The sequence below is a fragment of the Sciurus vulgaris genome, assembly GCF_902686455.1.
Source record: "Sciurus vulgaris genome assembly, contig: HiC_scaffold_442_arrow_ctg1, whole genome shotgun sequence".
NCBI lineage: Eukaryota > Metazoa > Chordata > Mammalia > Rodentia > Sciuridae > Sciurus > Sciurus vulgaris.
Genome location: NW_027632595.1, coordinates 4,793,163 through 4,814,416, shown reverse-complemented (window position 1 = coordinate 4,814,416; position 21,254 = coordinate 4,793,163). Strand labels below are relative to the sequence as shown.

Genomic DNA, 21,254 nt, shown 5'->3' with positions numbered 1-21,254 from the left:
TTTCTCATTTCTACAACATTTTTGCTGGGATTGTGTGTGCTGGTGTGTTTTACTAGGGTTCAAATCCAGGGCATGTGCTGAGTTCCACCTCAGCATTTTTATTTAATTTTTTTTTCTTTTTTTTGGTGCTGGGGATTGAACCCAGGGCCTTGTGCTTGCAAGGCAAGCACTCTACCAACTGAGCTCTCTCCCCAGCCCTTTTTTATTTAATTTTGAGACAGGATCTTACTAAGTTGCCCAGGCTGACCTTGAACTTGCCTTAGCCTCCTGAGTAGTATTACAGGCATACACCACCATGCCCAACTGAAGTTGTATTTTTACCCACCTTCTGTCATATTTAGTCTAGTGTCAACATACTCTGGTCAAAATTTTAGCCTGAGATGCATTTATTATGGATAATACAGTATGGGGGGAAGATAGAAAAATATATTTTTTCTAAATTAGATTGACTTGGGTACTTTGGCTAATGAAAAAAAAAAATGACACCATGATTCCATCAAGGCCAAACTTCAATTGGCTTGTGCTTTTTAAAGCATCTTTTTCTGGTCTCCTTGACTTGTGGACTTTTGCTTTATCCCTTCTATAACCACCCCATCTCTCCTGCAATGACAAGGACCAATGACAGAGGTGGTTCAGGGACATTCTTAATCTCTCTTCACCATTACCTCTGGCCTCTGTGGTAACCATCCAGCATCACGTATGCAGTTCTGAAGTGCCACCTGCCTTTGCCTAACATCCCCTGGCTCCAGGGCACTTAAGTTGACTGAAGATGAACTGCTTTGTTTTCTGTCCAGTTAGCACTTTTCATGCACTCATTCACATTCTGAAAGATGCTCGTGTCTTGAGTTTTTCTTTTGTCAAAAATCAGAAGGCCTAAGGTAATATGCTATGTATTTTAAGATACCCCCCATTAGTCTTTCACATATTTCTATACTACTTGGGATCTAATTTCCCTTCACTACTGCTTCCAAAGTCCTTAATAGTGATAGTTTTTGAAAAGATCAAGTAAAGATATTAGGTATCTGAAAGAGTCAAGATTATTGCAGGCCTGTGTACCTGGATCTTAAGGGAGAAAATTCTGACTTCCATTCCCATTGATAACACAGAACTGTGAGCCTACAGCTCTTCTAATTTTCAGGGATTTCTGTTATGAATTACAAATTTGATGTTCAGGGTCATAACTACAAGTTGGGGGTTAGAACTGAATAGTGGCATGGGCGTTATCCTTAACAGGGCCTTATAAAATAAGAAAAGGGGAATTTGGATAGGCTAAGGACATTTTCAATACACAAATATTTGGAAATGTTTGTGATAACCTGAAGACGGTGTTTCTCTTCCCCAATTGGTAGAGTGGCATTCTGTAGATTGTCTGGGAGAGTGATTTACGTTTACAGTATCTATAGTCTTTTTTTAATTAATTAATTAATTTATTTTTTTGCGGTGCTGGGGATCGAACCCAAGGCCTTGTGCTTGCAAAGCAAGCACTCTACCGACTGAGCTATCTCCCCAGCCCCTAGAGTATCTATAGATAAAATAAAAGGAACTGAAATTCAGAGATCCACCAGATTAAGAGCTAGTCTGGCCTAAGAGGATTCCGAAGGTAGCGTCTTATTTTCAGATGCAGCAGAGAACTGTGGTAGCAACTACAACTAGATGAACTAAAAGTTTAGGAGAAAAGGTAGAACTGTCCAAGGTGAACTGAGATCAATAGTCATTTTATCCTCTGGGGCCATTTGCTGGTTATGGGTCTGGACTGTGTATGACTTTTGCCTATTCAGAGAATATCTGTTAAGGTAATAAATCTCTTAGCAGTATGTGCTAATAGAGGGTGAGTTGGAAACTTGAGGGACTTCAGACATGCAGCCAGTTTTCCCCCAAAGGACACTTACTATATGAAAAGTGTAGAGAGACACCACAAAATCTTATAAGAAGCAGAGTAAAATCTGTTAAAGATGTATGATGCTAAGGTCATAAACACTAAGTAAAGCAAGGGGACTCAACTGAAGCACATGGTTCCAAAACATTTTCCAAGTATTAAAGTAACATAGAGTATTATAACTAAAAAGCTTCCCAAAATGTTTTTGAGGAAGCAAACTGAATACCAGAACAAAACTCAAGGATACCTGTCAGAATCAAAAATATCTATCTCTCAATATGGTAAACAGCTACCATGATTGACAGCGAATCAAAAATTACTAGGAAGACTTACAGGCAAGATGGAATGTCAGTAACTTTTTTTTTTTTTTTAAATATACTGGGGATTGAACCCCAGGGTCTTGCCCATGTGCATTACACTAAGCTACATCCCTTTTTAATCTTTTTGTGCTCAAAATAATAGTATATTTGAAACAAAAGTTTCTACTGTTGTGTATATCACTAGTTGGTTACTTTTTTATTGCAAAATAGAATTCCATAGTATAGATGCCATACTTTGTTTATCTGATATTTACCAGTTGAAGAATTCAAATTTGCTTAAATTAAAAAAATAATCAGTGCACCTCATGTGCCTGCCAGAATTACTGTCTGGCTGTCTGTCCCATGATTGACCAATTAAATTAATTGGTGGGGTGCAGACACTGAGGGAAGGTGTGATGTGTGAGTAAACATTGAGTGCTTGTCTTTAGGAAAGGACTGAACAAGAGAGCACCTGCTTCTGAGAGTAGAGCAAGCCAGAGTTTGTGAGTGTGTAAAAGCAAACACCCCCACAAGCTAATCCTATAATGGACCTAGGGAAGTCAATGAATGGTGGGGACCCAGGAGGCTGCAGCTCTTTTGGCTGATAGACGGAGGTTTTGTACCACATCTGGGTTCTGCTTCTGCAATCACCCCATTCAACATCCCTGAAAGACACATAAGCCTCTGTGTTCTGGCGGAGAGGGACAATAGAGACCACCATTCATGCCCCTGAAGCAATGTCTCACAGAACAGGGAGTTCAAACCAGTTTTCCCACATTCTCTGCTTGGGAAGCCTCCATCTCTAGAGAAATGAGAGTTTCTTGAAGCTTCAGCCTTAAGAGAGAGGTCCAAATGCAGAGAAACAGCCAGCCATAATCACCAGGAGGCTGGTTTCTGATCCTGTGATCAATTTACTGATGACCTCAGTCTATTTGCCTTTCCCTGTGGTCCTTTGCATAATAAAATTCCAATTTTCTAGCTTTAAAATACTTGTTACTAGAGGTACTAAGATGAAGGAGACACACAAGGTCCCATTCTGATGCAGGGCTTCAAATTATAAATAACTAATACTTCTAGGTAAAGCTGACCAGACTGGAGACAGGGTGACCCAGAGGATGGTTGTATACACTGCTAAAATATTGAAATGCTTCTCTTCTAGTTGGTAAATAGCTGTTGACCCAGCACTGGGTTGCCAAATCAAATACAGAGAGAACCCCATTAAACTTGAATTTCAGATAAACCACAGGTAATGTTTAAGTATGTTCTTTTCTTTTTTAAATTTTTTCTTATTTTTACAGCCTGCATTTTGATTCATTGTACACAAATCGGGTACAACTTTTTATTTCTATGGTTGTACACAACATAGATTCACACCATTCAAGTAATCATAAATACACATAGGGTGTTATTGTTTCATTGTACTATCTCCCATTCCTTCCCACCACATTTTTCTCTACACCATCCAAAGTTCCTTCATTCTTCTTTCTCCCACCAACACCCCCCTTGTTTTATATCGTCATCCACTTATCAGAAAATATTTGACCTTTGGTTTTTGGGGATTGACCTATTTCACTTAGCATGATCTTTTTAACTTCATCCATTTACCAATGAATGCCATAATTGTATTATTTTCTAGTGCTGAATAATATTCCATTGTGTATATATACTACAGTTTCTTTATCCATTCAACAATTGAAGGGCATCTTGGTTGGTTCCACAATCTAGCTATGGTGAATTGAGCTGCTAGAACACTGATGTGGCTGTGTCACTGTAGTCTGCTGATTTGAAGTCCTTTGGGTATAAAGCAAGGGGTGGGATAGCTCTGTCAAATGGTGGGTACATTCCAAGTTTTCTGAGGAATCTCCATACTGCTTTCCAGAGAGGCTGCAACAATTTACAACCACTATCAATGTTTGAATGTGCCTTTCCCCCCACATCCATGCCAACATTTATTATTGCTTGTGTTCTTGATAATAGCAATTCTAATTGGAGTTAGATGAAATCTTAGGGTGTTTTTATTTGCATTTCTCTAATTACTTGGGATGATCAGCACTTTTTCATGTACTTGTTGATCTTCTTGAAATGTCTGCCCAGTTTCTTAGCCCATTTATTGATTGTTTCTTTGTATTTTGGGTGTAAAATTTTTTTAAGTTCTTTATAAACTTTGGAGATTAGTGCTCTGTATGAAGTATGTGTGGAAAAGATTTTCTCCCACTCTGTAGGCTCTCTTATCACATTATTGTTTTCTTTGCTGAGAAAAAGCTTTTCAGTTTGAGTCTATTCCATTAATTGATTCTTCCATTTATTTATTGCACTATGGAGGTTTTGTTAAGGAAGTCTGGTCCTAAGCCAATGTGATGGTGATGTAGATTCGGGCCTACTTTTCTATTTGGTGAAGTGTCTTAAGCCTAATTCCTAGATTGTTGATCCATTTTGATTTGAGCTGTATACAGGGTGAGAGATAGGGGTTTAATTTCATTTTACTGCCTATGAATTTCCAGTTTTGCCAGCACAATTTGCTGAAGAAACTATCTTTCTCATTGTTTTTGGCACCTTTGTCTAGTATAAGATAACTGTACTTATGTGGGTATGTCTCTGTGTCTTCTATCCTGTACCATTGCTCTACCTGTTTGTTTTAGTCCCAATACCATGCCATTTTTGTTACTATTGCTCTATAGTAAAGTTTAAGGTCTGGTATTATGATACCCCCTGCATCAATCTTCCTGCCCAGGATTGTTTTGGCTCTTCTGGGTCTTTTGATCTTCCACATGAATTTCATGATTGCTTTTTCTGTTACTATGAGAAATGTAATTGGGGTTTTAATTGGAATTGCATTAAATCTGTATAGCACCTTTGGAAGTATGGCCATTTTGATAGTATTAATTCTGCCTATCCAAGAACATGGAAGATCTTTCCATTTTGTAGGTCTTCAATTTCTTTCTTTAATGTTCTATAGTTTTCATTGTAGGGATCTTTCATCTCTTTGGTTGAATTGATTCCCAAGTATTTTATTTTAGACTGATATCTCTGATGAATATAGACACAAAAATCCTTAACAAAATCCTGGTAAATCACATACAAAAACAACTTCCCAGTGTAATAGAGCATCATTGTTTCAGATACTTGTTAGACTATATATAACTGATGGTATTCAAATTTCTCCAACTTTTTTAATTCAATAGCTGAAGCCTTTATGAAGTAGACTACCTACACCAAGATCAGCAAAATATGAATTAATTACAAAGTTAAATGGAACAAAATAATTAATCAAACTGCGACTATGTTCTTTTTAGTGTGTACGAGAAACTCCCTTTTTAAAATGTTCCAAATGTTTAATTTAGAATAATTTGTACAAATTAGAAAGAAACATTGTTTAATGGCATCTGTGTCAATTGATCCTTTGAGTTTTTGAAAAAACCAAAGATGTTAATATAGGTTATAAACAATCACCATGAATTATTAAATAGCTGATTGGTCTAAAATTTTGTTCAGAACAATTTAACAATGGTTAAACATAATGAAAGTGCATTTACTAATAGTTTTTACTTTTCATGATCCTATAGTTACTTACAAATACACAGTAAGAATCCTTAGTCTTCCTGTCATAACTTTTACAGTTTGGACCTGGAATGTCCCTCAAAGTCTCATATGTTAGTGGTTGGGTTCCTGATACAGCAGTATTCAGAGATGGACCTTCTGTGAAGTGGTTGGATCAGGAGGCTCTAACTTCATCAGTGAATCCATCCATTGATGGATTTGGAAGTGATAGAAACTGTAGGAGGTGTGGTCTAGCGGGAAGGAGTAGGTGACTGGGTTTATGCCATGGAAGGGTACATCTTTTCCTAGGCCCTTTCCTCACTGTTCCACTCTGCTTCCCAGCCACCATGAGGTGAGCTGCCTTCTTTATTAGATACTTCTGCCACCGTATTTTTCCTTACCTCAGGCCCAGAAACAATGGAGCCAGCAGGCCATAGATCAAAACCTTTGAAACAAATAGCCAAAACAAGTCTTTCCTCTTCTAATTTATTTTCTCAGATATTTAGTCACAGCAACAGAAAACTAAAACAATAACATAATTAAATATATTATATCCATAACCAAGGCACAAGTCTTATTTAATTTGGTGTAAAAACTTACTATGAAGGAAAAAGAGCTATGCTTCATCTATAGAAATGATGCCTGCCAGGTTCTGTCACAGAAATGGTCTCTTATCTGGTGTATTTCTTACAAAATCCCAGACTCTGTTAGAGGTAGTAAAAGATGTTTCTTCCTATTGGCTTGCAACATGGAAGAATGTTAATGGGGAGGGAGGAAGGAGCCTTATGGTTTTAGATAAAACAGATAAATCCTGATAAATATTGATTCTGAAAACTTAATCTTAGTAAAACTGAAAGGAAAATACTGCTTGCACACAACAGTAAATTACAACCTATAGACTTTATAAAGTTTCCAAAAAGAAGTTAATTCTCAGTCTTTAGTATCTAGTTATATTGCCTATATATTAACAAGAATATTTATATACATAATTAGCACTTCTGTTTTAAATTTTCTTTTTAATTGTAGATGGACACAATACCTTTATTTTTATGTGTTGCTGAGGAATGAACCCAGTGCTTCACACCTAGGCAGGCAATATACCACTGAACTACAACCCAACCACGTAATTAGCACTTCTATAAATCTGTATAAGTAAAATTTGTCAAATAAAAATTCAGTAATTATATAGAACCAGAAAGTTGCTAGGAACTTAGGTAAATGAAACTATGCCTCAGAAGTAAAATTTTGGCTACACAGAGGGACTAGGGTAGCAAAACTAACCTTTTGGACTACCATGACTAGGAATGATCATGTAAACCATGCTCTACAAAAAAAAAAATAAATGTAGTTAATAAAAAAAAATCAGGTGCATTCTGTTTCTCACTGGGCTCCTAAAATAAATTAGAACTTGAACATTACTTATAAACTTGCATTCTTGAACAAAGACAGTCTTATTATTTCCTTCATGATCTAACTGATATTCTTCTATTTAATAGTTTTCCCTCTTTTCTGGAAGGATGCTACATGAATTCCTCTATGTGTATATAGCATGAATATTATATGGAATAATTTTTTATTCAGCATGTTGCAATACCTTATAGTTACTATATTTTTTATGTTCCAGTGGTCTTTGATTTGACTACAGGGACTTCTAGTTGTCATCTGTGACATTAGGAAATGTCCCTATTAATCTTTGGGCACATGAAGGTGTTCCAAGTTCATCTTGCAATTTTATTTCCACAACCCCAAAGCACAGATTTTTTTTTAGACAAGGAATCTGACTTTCCTTTAGTAGGAAATGGTATTCAGAAACCAAGCTGTGGACACTATATATGCTCACTGCTGCTTGGATACCATTGTTTCAAGGCTCTAATAGTAGGTATCATGAATTGATATAGCTATCTACAATGCCAACCCAACACCATAGGGTTCTTCTCTAACTTTTCCCATTTAATAGTTTGATCCTCCTCTGCCAATGTTGATAACCTTGTTCCAGAGAAAATTCAAAGCATTTACTGATTTGCTGTATCCTGTAAGGATTACAAAACAGATCCAGAATTATTATAACAATTCCTCTCCCACCAATAAACCTACTAAATACAGTTCAAGATGTCCTCAGGATATACTCAACTGTAGAAAGACAACCACTGCCTTCTGAATTTACTTGAACTAAATTTTATGTGGTTATATTATTATATTTTTTATTCTGCTTTTGTTTTTAAGGTTAGTCTTTCCACTCTTTTTGGATACATAAAATATTGATGTGGTTTTAAAAATAACTAGATTAAGATATACTTATAAAAGTCATTTTTAAAAAATATTCTTAGTTATAGTTGAATACAATGTCTCCATTTTGCATATTTTTCATGTGGTGCTGAGAACAGAATCCACTCACTGCCTTGCACATGCTAGGTGAGTGCTCTACCACTGAGCCACAATTCCAGCTCTGAAAGTTCTTGTTACTTCTATGCCTTAGATCCATTCCCATGTACCCTTAGATTAAAAATAAACACTCCATTTTCTGCAAAATATTGTTCCTGTAGAAATAATATATCTAATTAATATCATATAAACCCCTTTTCCCTTAACACATTCCTTTGTACTTTGCTTTTTTCCCCTCTCACATCAAAAAACATACCAATACAAGTTCCAAGAGAAGCTCCTCACATTTAAAGATGCAAAGTGCTCCCTTGTGTGTATATGTGACTGGGTCATTCTTAATGTGGGAAATAGGGTCAGGTTATTATGAAATCATTAACCCATATGATCAAATAGTATTTCCACAAATACAGACCAGCCTTAGGAAGGGGAAGGTGTTTTTGAGAGTCATTTAGAGAAGAAGAGGTTGGGGTTGGATTCCAGAAAAATACACTTGCAGGAGGAGGTCACTTAGTCCAGGACCCAAATCACCTTCCTCTGCACCAGCTGTCTGTGTAGAGCTCCAGGTTTATTCCCTAGGATCTTATCGGGACTTTGGCTGCCTCTCAGTATTGTCTCTCTAAATGAATTCCTCACCCTCCCCAATTAAATTACCTTTAATAGGCATCTGAATCATCTTTCTTTTTTCTTATTTTCTTCGTTTATCTTTTTAAACACAAGGAACACATGGATGTGTACTTTTTGTAAGTTACTCACATGATACAAGAAAATACATAGAAAAAAATTAAATTCTGCTCCTTCATACTCATTTCTCCTAGAACAACCACTGCTAATCATATATAAACTGCTACTCTTGGATCACTAATTCCCCACTGAACAGACTAGGGGACCTCTCCAAGATCTCAGTCTTCACTCAAGTTAGGAATGTCCAAATTCGGATGTTGGGTTTCTGCATGGTACTGGCCATACAGTTGAAAGTTTAAAGGTATAAGTGCTAGCAGCAGGATAGAAATTCTTGTAAGTCAGGTTTTCTTCTGCCTGCCAATGACTACAGAGACTCATATTCTAAAACCTAAAATACCAGATTGTTACTTTCTCAACAGTGCTTGTACCCAGGAAAGAGGAGCATACCTATTTATTTCTGTATTTCCTCAGTCTTTTTTTGACTTTCCACTTCCCTGCCAGGCAGCTGGCAGCTGCTCTAGTATCTCTGGTCATTGTACTCCATGCCCAATGTAGCCACAAGGGGGCGATGAGGTGAACTACTGCTGTTTCTCAATTGGGGTATTAAAGGAGCATTATGCAAGGTGGATCAATTTTTCTGGACTTGGTGAGTCAGCCTTAAGCTGTGTGGAGCAGAATTTAATTTTTTCTATGTATTTTCTTGTATCATGTGAGTAACTCACAAAAAGTACACATCCATGTGTTCCGAGGTTCTTTACTTTTGAATCACCTTAACTCCAGGTTCATTCTGTACTGGCCTAAGGCCTGCATTGACCAGGGGAGGACTGCCTGGGGATGCTCAGTCATTCAGCTGGGACTGCCTCATTCTATCTTCCCAGCAAAGACCCGCACAGGGTTCTGACCTTAGAAGCAGTAGGGCCGCTTGTGTTGGTGAACAGCAATTCCTCACCTTCCTTTCAGACCATGGCACTCTTCCCAATGTTCTGATAATCTGTGCTGAATAGAGATCAAGAAGCAGGTAAAAGTGAGTAGTAATAGTGAGGGAGGTGGAGGAAGAGGAAAATGGGGAATAAGATGAAAAGTGAAAAAAGGAATCAGGGAAAAAGGAGAGGAAAAGGAGAAAACACAGTGAATCCCAATTCCACTTCTGAAGGTCATCAGCACTCTCTGGATAATTAATGGGAATAATAAAATTGCAAAGAAGAGTAAAGAAAAACTTTTAAGGGGGTGGGGCAGGAATCTTATGTCATGGTAGGAAATTCTAGCAACCTAGGAGGAACGGGTGTATCTGGCAGAGGCCTAAAACACTCTTGCATGTCCTTAATTTCAAAGTGGATTTAATTTCATTCTCTGAAGTACAATCCTAAAGAAATGAGCAGAGAGAAGTGGAGAAGTGGGGAATGCAACTCCTCCACCCATTGTAGAGTGAAGGTACCTGGATCCTGCCTGACAAGGAAAGCACCAGGGTAAGTAATTCTAGAGTACAATGGAAGCTGAATAAAGGATTTGCAAACCTATAGTGAGGTGAGCAAGTGAGGTTGTTGTGGTTCTATGGTGTAATGGTAAGCACTCTAGACTTTGAATCTAGCGATCTGAGTTCAAGTCTTCATGGGACCTTTCCAGTTAGTTGGGATAAAAGCCATTTTCTTTTACTCTGTAAGCAAGACACAGTTTCTACTTCCACATCCTGCTTTACTGCACAGGAGGGTTTCTGTCTAGGGAAGGAAGTAGCTGAGGGTAGCAGATATTCCAGTTTCCCATGTCTTTTGCACCACACAGTCTTTGTCCCCCGCCCTGTTTCTTAGCTCATTAATTTGGATACCTGAGGACCATCCTTAGGCAGCTTCCACTGTGAAATTAGGATACATCAATTCTGGGTGTCCAAGCTTGGGATGTCCTGTTTTCAGCAATTCTGCTGGCTCCTTGCTCACTGACTTTGGAGGTCCCCAAACTTCGGCCAAGGGGCTGAGCGACCCAGCAAACCCACCCCCAGGTCTTCAGGTGACCTTCGGCCTCTGACCACCAAATCCTTTGCCCCAGGTTTTCTCCTACCCCAACTCCTCCTCATATTTGGACCTCTATTCCTGTTTCTGTACAAGTAGAAATTACTTGAAATATGAAATACCATTCCTTCCTTAGCTTAGTGGTGGGGTGATGAGACTCCATTTCCTGTTCTGGATTCAAGCAAGTTGGGCGCATTTCAATTGGTTTCATTGGATTCTTATCTGTCACCATTTTGTCTGAATAATTCTGAGCTTCCTAGTCTCTATTGAGGCCAGTAGGGGCTATAGTTGCCCAGAATTTTGCACCCCAATGTAGAGAATCCACTGAAGCCTTGAACTCCACCAAGTAGAGACTTGGGCCTGAATTTGTGTGTCCCAGGAGTTGAGTCCCAGGGGATTTCATCTCAGGCGAAGGTGATAAGAGCCTGAGCAGCTCCAGTGGTGTGCCTCAGAATCGTGGGACTCCCCTTGCTTTTGCCAGGCTCCACACCCAAGGCAACACTGGAGAAGATCATGAAAATCCTTTGCGATTTCTTCCTCTTCACGGAGAAAGTTGGATGATTTTAAAGATCTTCTTACCTAGTTAAGATGTTCTTCACCACATGCTTCAAAGAAGTTTTGATTTTTTCTTCCGTTTTTAAAAATTTCCGTGGTTACAAAAGACTAGAAAATATAAACCCCTCAAAATAGGGTTAGAGGAGGAGCTCATTTTGGAGTGTATGAAAAGAAAGTCAGAGGCCATAGAAGGTTATGAAAGGAGAAAGGAGCAAAGGAAAGAGAAAAAGAAGGGGACCAGCAAGGAGCCAAGAGGGTAGTTTTCAGTTGCCGGGTTGGAGGCAATGCATTTGCCGCTGTGGAATCTCTTTTGCATGCCGTTTGAACCCTGACAGATCCACCCAAGAATGTTGTCCACCCAGAAAGTCTGAAGCTGTTTGCTTTTTTTGTTTTTTGCTAATTTGCTTTTCAATCTTCGTAGTGGCATGGAGAAATCCCTTATAATATGTGTAGTCGCTAAATCAGACACCTGCTTTCTTTAACCCATTATGTCTTCTCATCTCATTTATGAAACACCAAAAATTTTACTTTGAACCATGAATATAGAACTTATGTAACTTTGAAATAAGTATTTTTGTTTTTAGAGTTCTAATATTCTGAGAAATGTAATAGGCAAATGATCATTGATATTTAAAAATATTAACAATATTAATGATAATAAATTATATAATAAGCTCTAGAATATACTTTCCAAACTATATTAACACACCTGTGTCAATTTCATCAAAATATTGGCAGAATTGTAAACTTGGAATTTAATGGCTTAAAGTTGACTGGCAGGTACATATTTTCCTCCTCCCCTCATCATCTTCCCTTTCAGACAGGCTGTCTGCTGGGCTTGGAGAGATTAGATTGAGGGGAGACATTCAGGACTTGAGGCCATCAAATCAAGGACTAGTTGTGGCTGGAGATTCAAGGACTGGAGTCCTTCCAGTAGACAGTGCACCATGTAAAGAAATGTTTCTCTTCTTTAGGTTTCTCTTAAGAGTAGACATTCCTACTCTTAAGCCTTCACCCCAGGTTCTCCTCTTACCATCCTTGAGAATTGTTTAGTCCTTCTTTAATTTTTAATGCAATTGCAAATTTGTAGTCATGAAATGAAATTCTTACAATTTTTTGAGACTCATTTTACAATTGTTTTAGTCAAAAACTAGTTGAAAAAATAAAAATCTATGAATTTAGAGAAAGATATATAAAGCACAAATATGACAAAGCAGTTTTGACTAGAATATATAAAGAACTATAAAAATTAAATGGAAACACACAGCAACAAACAACAACAAAAGGGAAAAAGACATGAGCAGACATTTCAGCAGATGAGCACATGTTTAGAAGTTCCACATCATCAGAGAGAAAGAAAATGCAAATTAAAATCACAGTGAAACACTTCTGCACTTCCATTAGAAGTATCAAAAATGGGCTGTTCAGAGTAGTGAGCAAATTTCACACATTGGTGGTATGAATACAAAATGGTACATTCACTCTGGAAAAGATTTAGAAGTTTCTTATCAAGTTAAGGATACTTGTATGATCCAGAAGGCCCACTCCTGGACATCTGTACCTTAGCAAAATAAAGACATGTTCACACAAAATCCTCTACATGGATGTTCATAGCAGTTCTAATAATAGTAGCAGCCTCAAAGTAAAATCAACACAAAAGTCTTTCAACTGATTAATAGAAAAACAGTGATATTTCCACTGAATGGCACCCTCAGAAAAACAATAAAGGAATGAGCCAGGCATGGTGGCCCACACCTGTAATCCCAGCATCTCTGGAGGCTGAGACAGGAGGTTAAAAGCCTCAGCAACAGCAAGGTACTAAGCAAGTAAGTGAGACCCTGTCTCTAAATAAAATACAAAATAAGGACTGGGGACATGGCTCAATGGTTAAGTGCCCCTGAGTTCAATTCCCAGTCCCCAAAAATATGAAGAAAGAAGTGAACTATTGATATGTGGAACAATTTGGAAGAATCTCAATGTAATCTCATGTATTGAGTTAAAGAAGCCAGTCCTTAATAGTTAGGTATTATGAGATTCTGTTCCTATGACATTGTCAATAAGACAAAACTATGGTGATGAATAGATTGGCAGATGCCAGGCTTGTTTTGCAGAAAGATGTGATGGTAAAGAGAGAGCATGAGGAAGGTTTTGGAAGAGACAAAACTTGTGTTCTGATTATGGTGATGACTACACTAACCTCAACATGTTAGTAGTCACAGAGTTTTTACCAGAAGAAAACAGCAGTTTCACTTTATAATCATTAAAAAAAACAACAAAAGTCCAAGTACTGAGCAAACTGGATGATGAAAAACAGGGGTTCTGTTGTTTCCTAGCAGAAGAAAGTCAGTTGCTCAAACTTTTAGCAACAATCTGCTTTCCATGGAAATGCAGAATTCTTTTCTTGAGTCTTATGCATACATTACAGTTAGAAGTCCCAGGTACATGGTCTCTCTGTTTGCCTTTCCTTGCTCAAGTCTATCCCTGCTGCTTTCTTCCTCAGTACTGGAAAGGACAAGACTTCTCTGCAGACCCACAAACTGAGTGACTTACAGAGTTTCCCCCCACATTAAGGGAGGAACAAAGAATGGAATTCCCCTACAATGCCACCATGAGAAGCTGCAGGATGCTTATGCTCCTGTTCAGTGTCTTCATATCAAAAGGGATAAATTCCATGATATTGTTGGCTTAATTGAAGACTGTTAAGAAAAACAGCAGTGAGTTTGTTAATTCAGTGGGTTTGGATTCAAGCCAAGACTGCTATGGCCACAACTAACCATTCATAACATGGTCACAGGGCAAGGTAGTTCATCTTCTGTGTTTGGAGGTTGAGAACTGAGGAAAATCTGCCTTTTCCAGCCTGGGGAGACTGGTGGAGGGACTGTTCTCATCATCAGACAGAGATAACTTAAGCTAGGGTAGTTCTGGCGGGAAAAGAGAGGAAGGGGCATCTTTTACAGAAAAAAGTTCTGAATTTCAGTCTTCAAAAGGAGTGGAGCCTGGCCATTGGCAGTTGGGGATGGTTGGCCTCATGAGGGGACCCAAAGTTTTTATGCAAAAACTTGCAAATTCATTAAAAGAATAGCTCTATGGTAAAGGCTCTTTTTACAGAGGAGGTGGAAAACCTGATCTGGGGCCTTCAAAGAGGAAAGTCTTAATGATGATGCAGAAGCCCACTGGTTAACCTGACTACCACTACCCCCAGTGTGCCTGTCCTGCAAGCCCATAGTGGGATCCACCCTGGCATCTCCATCTGGATTAGTGCCTGAGGATCTTCAGGACCTTGGTGCCCATGTCCTCTGAAGCTCTGCCCTGCAAGCTGTTGTCCTGCAAGGGGAGAGAAGTGGGAAGGAGGCTGCTTGCTAGGAAACTCCAAGGAATCCAGCAACATCCTGAATTGACTCTCAGTCACTAATAAACCTATCCCATTCTCCCAATAATGACAAGAAAGCTCACAAGAACAAATGCCTGAAGAATAGATAAAGTCAGGTTACCTAGCATGCTCAAGGCTCTGGGTTCTGTCTCCAAACTATAAAGGAGGGAGAGAGCAAGACAGGGGTTGGGACATTAAAATCAAACATAGACGATGGAAGGTTGGAAGGCTCAGATTGGGTTTCCTTTGTTATTAAAAAAAAATACCCCAATCTGGGGAGAGAAGTATAAGATAAAACACAAAGAAATAATCAAATATAAATTAAGAGATGACAAAAGGCAGTCTAGTAGATAGAGTAAGGAGAATAGGACAGGGGAGGGAGGACGGGAGTAGAAAGGGGGGATCATGAACTAAAATTGATTTCCATGCGTATTTGAGTTTATCAGGATGAAGTCAACTACTATGCATAAACATTTGACTGTAATTTAAAAAAATTACTCTTTTTCTGAAAACTTTCTTTTCTCCATGTATCCTCCAACTAATTGAGATCTGAAACAAACTAGCTTGGGTGATCTGGGATAATTTACTTAATTGCTCTGGATCATTATCTCATCAATAGTAGTTCAGAGTCATTGGGCTAGATCTGTATGTTTCAAACTTTTATTACTCAAAATAAAAATTTAAAGCTTTTATCTACAGACTCATATTTTAAGTTGACATTTCAATGTTTCCTCATGAGTGTAAATAATAGGAAATGATGTAATTTCTAGCCTACTGTAAATATTGACATTTTAAAATAAAGAATTTACACCATTTAAAAAAATAAATAAAATAAAACACAGAAATGCTGCAGAATTAGGACCCTAGGTGACAGGAAAAGGCAAATTATCTTCTGAATGCCTGGTTTCTCCATATTTCTATCTCTCCCACTCTTCCCTTTGCTTTTTGGGGCATCTTTCCTTTCTCCCTAAGCTACCTTCCTTCTATCTTCACCACCATTTCAGACTTCCCAAAGAAAGTTGTGATAGCCACTTATATTTTGTAGTCTTGTAGGTGCTGAAAGTTTCAAAATGAGAGAGATTTGGTGGTTATCATTTTAGCTATATGTAAAGGATAAAAGTGTTTATATCTGGTCATATCCCAAAACTTCTTCCATAATCAGGAGATAAAATTTGCACCAATTGATGAAGGGATTAAGGAACCTGAGAAACAGTAATGCTTACTTGGTTTATTTTCTGTCCAGAGAAGCACAGGAAAATGACTATATTACAAGATGTGTGTGAGAGAAAGAGAGAGAGAGAGAGAGAGAGAGAGAGAGAGAGAGAGAGAGAGAGAGAGAGAGAGAGAGAGAGAAATCTCTGAGTATAGTATTTAATGGCCACAGCTTTTTTCAGTGCTGCCAACATTTCATGTCCAATGTGTAAATTCTTGGTCCATTTCCCATCAGGACATTGTGGCAGAATGCCTTTTTCTTGTCACATTTACTTGGTACTCTTAGGTGCCATGTCATGCACTTGGTGAGGGATGGCATGTGGAACAAAGCCCAGTTGCCTGACTCATGACCTCCACCTCTGGAGGCATAGAGGCAGCACATAGAGGTATGACAATGTCCCTCCTACATGCTAGACTATTGGGTCCTGGGAGACTGACAGTGAATTTGAAAAGTGAAGTGTACTGAAGAATGGCAGATGGGTTATATCAGACCAAGGGGCTATGGCTGCCACCTGCAGTGAAGAAGTTTCTGAGGGAAGAGAAATAGGTGGAGAAGGTCATGGATTAGCATTTGGGTGTCAAGTGACTCAACCAATCATGTCCAAAATTAAATTTGACTAAAGATAAGTCTGCAGTACCAGTGGGTTTTGAATGTGTTTTCAGAGTAGAATAAGGAGCTGTGGAGCATCTTCTCCCCCAATGGTAACAGCCTATGACTCCACAGTGTTTTTTCTCTGTGCTATAATCAGCACATGGCTCTAATTAAAAAAGATAGGTGGTTCAAGGCCACACCAGGATGCTTTAGTCTTCTTCTAGATTCTCATTCTACTTCTGATTCTCTCTCAAAATTTGCCATTCTCTGAAGTTGCTTTTATCTTTCATCCTGTAACCTTCCATTCCATTCCTCCTGGTCTCCTTCTCCTTTGACTGTGGTTGCTGCTGGGATGTTGTGAGGACTCAATGGTTATATTCACTGAGTTAAGCCCTGAGAAGTGGTTTCTTCCTGTCCTACCAGATGCCACTGGTCTCTCTTCACTCTTCAGATCACAGAGGCTACCTCAACCTATCTGGATTCCAGGGCACACTCAGGACTCAAGCATGAAAATAAGAAAGGACTCTGAATCCAGGTTGGTACACCCCTAAAAGGAGTATTGACTTTGCCATCACAGGATGCCACCAACACTTTGATTTGGGGCTCACATTTGTTTAAGAATACTTGTAGTTTTATATACAAATTGAGCAGAAAGTAGAGTTTCCACATACTCCTCTCCATGCATACATTTCCCTGTTATTAGTGTCTTGTTTTAAAGTGTATATTTGTTACAATTAATGAAAAAAATGATATATCTTAAATTAAAGTGCATGGTTTAAATTAGATTTTATTTTTTGTGCTGAATTGTTCTCTGGGTCATGACAAATGTGGATTGCCTTTAACCCCATTACAGTTTCATACAGGATAATTTTACTACTGAAAACTTCTCTGTGATTCACCAGTTTATCCTCCCTCCTCTCTCACCCTTGGCAACTGCTGGTCACTTTACTATCTCTATGGTTTTGACTTTTCCAGAATTTTCTAGAGTTGGAATGGTATATCAGATAGTATATAAATTTTCACACTGACTTCTTTTTCACATTAGGTAAAGTTCCTCCATGTTCTCTCATGGCTCCATTGCTCACTTCCTTCTGTTTCTTAATATTCTTCCACTGTAGGGATACACCACACTTTGTTCATCCAACACTTAGTGGAGGACATCTTGGTTACTTCTAGTGTTTTGAAAGTTATGAATAAAATTACTGTAAGCACTCATGTAAAGTTTTCTTGTACATATACATTTTCATCACATTTTTAATGACTCAGTCTGTAATCACTTCATTATATGGTAAGATTATATTTAATGTAATAAACTGATGAACTGTTTTCCAAAGTGACTATATCGTTTTACAATTCTACCAGCAATGACTGAAAGTTCCTATGTTCCACATCTTTTGCAGCATTTGGTACTGTTAAGTTTTAAAATTTTTGCTATTATGATAGGTATGCAGAAGTTATCTCATTTTGTTTAATTTTATTTTTCTTTACAATTTGACCATGCTTATTTTAAATTTAAGAAAAATCGAATTACATTATAGCTTCAAAGTACCTCCAAATATATGTAATTTACTCCTAAGGTTTCCATTTTTTTAATAAAATATGTCTTTCTATAATTCAACTTTGTAATTCTTACTTTGCAGATAAGAGTAAGAGAGATATTAATCAATCCATATGACTTGCAAAGCTGACTTTGCTCTAGATTTTTCACATTAGACCACATCTTTTCAAGCCGGGATGGTAACACATAATTCCTGTCATTCAGGAGGCTGAGAAAGGAGGATCTCAAGTTCAAGGTTAGTCTAAATAACATAGCAAAACTCCATCTCAAAAATGTATGGAGGATAACTATTTAAAATATCTCTACCACTTATATCATGTTTTCCACATATTCATTTTCTAAGTCTCTGAAAAGTTAGAGTAACTTTTAGAACCTCAAAAACCAAATGAATGTGGTTGCTAAATTATACACAAGAAGCCAAGTATATGCTCAAGCTCACAATACCAAGTAGTAGATTTTCTTCTAGCCCCCATCCCTACTTGATCCAGTATCATGGTACAGAGTCTCTTATGTAGTTTTTCTATGTGATGATTAAACTACCAGTATGTTTCAGAAAGGGGCAAAAGAAGACACTAGAAAAGGAAGCAAATATTTGCCTGGTTACTCAAGTCTGAGAAGGGAACCTAGATTTCTAACATTTCCTTTTTTTTTTTTTGTTTTTGCTTGTGCTGGGGATTGAACCCAGGGCCTTGTGCATACTAGGCAAGCCCTCTACCAACAAGCTATATCCCCAACCCTCTAACACTTCCATGTATTGGCTTTCAACAATTTCTGTCATTTATAGCTTTCAACATTACTGGTCCAAGTTCAGGGTCTTTGGGGTCCTCTAGTTGAGTGTACTTGCTACCACTGCATATTAGAGACCACTGTAGAGACACTTTGCTATATTTCTCTATTTTTAAGAGAGAAAAAAGAAAAATTACATTTGATTAGTCTGCTGTAATTATTGAGAAGTTTGCAATATGGTATTAGAATAGTAAACTTATATTTAAGTAAATAACTACAGAAAGAAGTATCTGAAACATTTTAACATGCAGATATATCTTGAGAATACTTAATTGCTTACACAATGATGTCAAAGGTTAAATAAAAATGGACTTAAAATGTAATGGTGGCTTTTATATTATTCTTAATTTAAAAAATTCTAAACAGTAGATTCTTAAACTTCAGCTAAGACCCCATAGTTACCAGTTGGCTTTAAGCAATGTTAACAGAAACAGATTAAAAAAAAAAAAACATGAAATTGAGACTTTAGGAAAAGTTTATGCAGGCATTTTGGGAAAGAACTTAAGATTGGCGTTAGTTTCTTTTCCTTAGGAATTGCTCTTCCAACTTTAAGAATAGTTCATGTTATGGGGCATGCACATACATGTTCATATACATTTTAGAAATAATTCAATTCTCTGGAGTAATTTTTGTTTTATTTTGTATGTATCCAGAAAGCTGGCAGAAGTTCATGTATTTTGTTTCAGATTAATCAAAGTTATTGGACTTAACTAATCATTTACAGAACACTAAATTGCTTAATTTTAAAATTCTATAGTTTAGTTTAAGACTTGTCCTCAGATGATTCAAGTTTCTGTGCAGTTTCAGAGATCAGAAGGATATTGCGAGGCAAGATATACTTCAATGACTTATTAAAATCACATAATGTGGTATTTGTACATTCACTGAAGTCAAAGACATGAGTCATGTAGTGCAAGCAGCCATGGTGGTGGCACAACAAATATAATGTCCCACATTCAAATAGCTTAAAATCAAACATAGTGATAATATGCATATACAGCTGTAAGATACTAATTCATGCCACGAATTAATCAAACAAACTAATGTAGACAACCAAAGTCAGGGTGTTCCAGAAAGCTGGGCAACAGTGAGAAATTCACAGATAATTTGAGAAGAGGCATCATCCATGCCAGCATGGAAAAATTAAGTCATTAAGCAATAGGGTAAGGGGTCATCTAGGGCTAGGGAACAATGTCAGCAAAGAAAGGTAGGAAAGCTGGAAGGACAAATTGACAAAATAGGTAAGATTACTAACTGTCCAGTCATGGTGATTTGCCAGCCGGATTCATAGGACTCACTGTAGAGGGATATTCATAGCTCTGATTTCTTACAGTAAAAAGATGAGAATCAAAATCAGTTAAGAGAAAAGACATAGGGGGCAAAGCTCCTAAGAAACAAGACACAAGCTCCTGAGTCCTCTCCCAGGACAGCCACATAGGAAGTACTTAATTCCCCTCAGCAACAGAATCATGGTGTGTGTGAAATGTTATCTTCACAGGAATCTCAGACCTGAGGTGGAGATTGCTGCTGGGACTCACTCAGGTAGGCACCACCTATCTACCATACACCCCATTTTCAGACATCCAGAAATGAAGTTCAGCATAAGCCACATGGTTTGTGTAATTGTCTAGGAAAGTGAGCCCCTCCTATGTGATCTGCGAATGACGGGAACCCTTGTGGAATCTAAGGTCCCAGAAGCCAGAGGACAAACCAGCAAGCCAGCCTCTCTCAGGATAGCAGCCTCAGGCCTACAGTGAGAGTTCTGTTCTCACTGCAGAACAGAATTTATGAAAACTCTTATTGATAACAAATCCTCCAGAAGCATTACATATTACCATTAATCCAATTTTGATACCATGTTGAAAAACCGACATAAAACATCCTATTCTGCTACAATAGAGTGACCAAAAGTTCTGTTTATTATTCTCCACTGTTCTGAGAGAATAGAAGAGAAAGGTTTTGGTTTAAGAACAACATCTTGATATGATTACAATCCCAATGGCATGGCTAGTACATTATGTAAAGTTTACATTAGTTTTTTAATAATAGCCCAGAATGTTTTCAGAAATCAGATTTTTCTTTAAAAATTTTCAAGTGATCATGACCTTTCATTTACACATTGTTTTGTTCAGATATGAAAGTATAATTTTCATACCATTTTTACAAAGGATTAAACAAATAATTCAGGGATGTGTGTTAGTATGTGTCCTGGGTGCTTATTTTTTTAAACATGCCATAAATTGCTTCACTAACACATTTTTCCCTTGTTTATTTCCACTCATACTCTTGGAATAAGAATTCTCCTATGAATTTCATGCAAAATGCTTTTTAAGCAGTAAGGCCAATCTGTACCTGAAATGCTCTTTACAAAACTTTTCTTTTTTTCAAAATTTTTTTTCCCCA

General features: G+C 37.7%; 1 pseudogene across 1 annotated transcript in view; it reads left to right on the top strand.

Annotated features, from left to right (window-relative positions):
* The window catches only part of LOC306652683 (5'-AMP-activated protein kinase subunit beta-2-like), a 1,102,880-nt pseudogene that overhangs the window by 1,058,121 nt on the left and 23,505 nt on the right, over positions 1-21,254 (top strand). Inside the window, exon 7 of the transcript in view lies at positions 5,793-5,949. The product of the transcript in view is annotated as a 5'-AMP-activated protein kinase subunit beta-2-like (transcript). The remainder of the gene's footprint in view (positions 1-5,792; positions 5,950-21,254) is intronic.